Source organism: Eptesicus fuscus, chromosome 4, assembly GCF_027574615.1.
Source record: "Eptesicus fuscus isolate TK198812 chromosome 4, DD_ASM_mEF_20220401, whole genome shotgun sequence".
NCBI classification, from domain to species: Eukaryota; Metazoa; Chordata; class Mammalia; order Chiroptera; family Vespertilionidae; genus Eptesicus; species Eptesicus fuscus.
In genome coordinates, this window is record NC_072476.1 from 71,380,584 (window position 1) to 71,382,371 (window position 1,788).

At 50.1% G+C, this 1,788-nt stretch overlaps 1 pseudogene; it reads left to right on the forward strand.

The window, feature by feature from the left end:
- The first annotated feature begins 308 nt into the window (after positions 1 to 308).
- On the forward strand, positions 309 to 1,580 carry LOC103305345 (keratin, type II cytoskeletal 8-like; annotated as a pseudogene).
- The last annotated feature ends 208 nt before the right edge of the window (positions 1,581 to 1,788 follow it).

Sequence of the window (1,788 nt, forward strand, 5' to 3'; positions counted from 1 at the left end):
GAGAGCAAACCTCCCCTAAGGATGGCTCTGCTCCTCATGCAGGCTTGGGCTTAATTTACATTAATTGCAATTAACATAAAAGTGGTCTGAAGTTGGTGATATTTTTGGGTCAACTGGCAGAAGACAAAGCACAAATCTCTTTGGAAGGACCATTCCTTCACCCAGGCAACACTTCCCAGATAAACCCTACTGAAGACAATTCACAATACAAAATTACAAAACACACATGTGAAATCAAGCAGCTTTTTGGCTCTCCTGCTAGAATCTCTGTTTGGTTCAGCCTCCTCGCCTCCACTCCAGCCTCCACCATGTCCACAAGAGTGACCCAGAAGACCTACCAGGTGTCCACCTCTGGCACCTGGGCCTTCAGCAGCCACTCATACTCCAGTGGGCCCAGCACCCGCACCAGCTCCTCGGACTTTTCCCAGGTGGGCAGCAGCTACCAGAGTGCCCTGTCTGGCTGGGGGGTATGGTGGGCCTGGGAGTATGGGGAGCAACACAGCTGTCCAAGTGAACCAGAGCCTGCTGAACCCCCTAAAGCTGGAGGTGGACCCTAACATCCAGGCTGTGTGCAACCAGGAGAAGGAGTAGATCAAGACCCTCAACAAGTGTGCTTCCTTCGTAGATAAGGTGCGAAGCCTGGAGCAGCAGAATAAGATTCTGGAGACCAAATGGAACCTCCTGCAGCAGCAGAAGACAACTCACAGTAGCATGGACCACGCGTTTGAGGGCTACATCAACAACCTTCAGTGGTAGGTGGACACACGGGCTCTGGAGAAACTGAGGCTGGAGGCAGAGTTTGGCAACATGCAGGGACTGATGGAAGACTTAAAGAATAAGTATGAGGATGAGACCAACAAGCACCGAGATGGAGAACGAATTTGTCCTCATCAAGAAGGATGTGAATGAAGCTTACATGAACAAGGTACAGCTGGCGTCCCGCCTGGAAGGGCTGACCGATGAGATCAACTTCTACAGGCAGCTGTATGAAAAGATTTGTGAACTGCAGTCCCAGATCTTGGACACATCTGTGGTGTTATTCATGGACAACAACTGCTCTCTGGATCTCAAGGTCAAGGCCCAGTACTAGGACATTGCAAACCACAGCTGGGCTGAGGTTTAAACCATGTACTAGATCAAGTACAAGGAGCTGCAGATGTTGGTTGGGAAGCATGGGGATGACCTGCATCACATGAAGACAGATTTCTAAGATGAACTGGACATCAACCAACTCCAGGCTGAGCTTGAAGGTCTCAAAGCCATAGGGCTTCCCTGGAGGCCACCATTGCCGACGCCGAGAAGAGTGGGGAGCTGGCCATCAAGGATGCTCAGTTCAAGGTGGCTGAGCTGGAGGCTGCTCTGAGGAACACCAAGCAGGACGTGGCCCGGCAGCTGTGTGAGTACCAAGAACTCATAAACGTCAATCTAGCCCTGGACGTGGAGATTGCCACCTACTGCAAGCTGTGGAGGGCAAGGAGAACTGGCTGGAATCTGGGATGCAGAACATGAGTATCCACACCAAGACTACCAGCAGCTGGTCACATGTTAAAAGTAAAAGAGTAGAAAAAGAAAGCTGGTAGTTTCATTATTACTGGACAAAATAGACTTCAAGGCAAAAAGTGTTATCAGGGAGAAGACATGGATGGACACAGTGCCTGGAGTCATACACTTGAAGAGCTGCTCGATGTGTTGGAAGGAATTTTATAACAGTTAGTTCTCTGAAGTGAAATGTACCTGTCCCTGCAGGTATTCAGGCAGAGGTGGTAGAGAAGCTGTGGAGGGGAATGC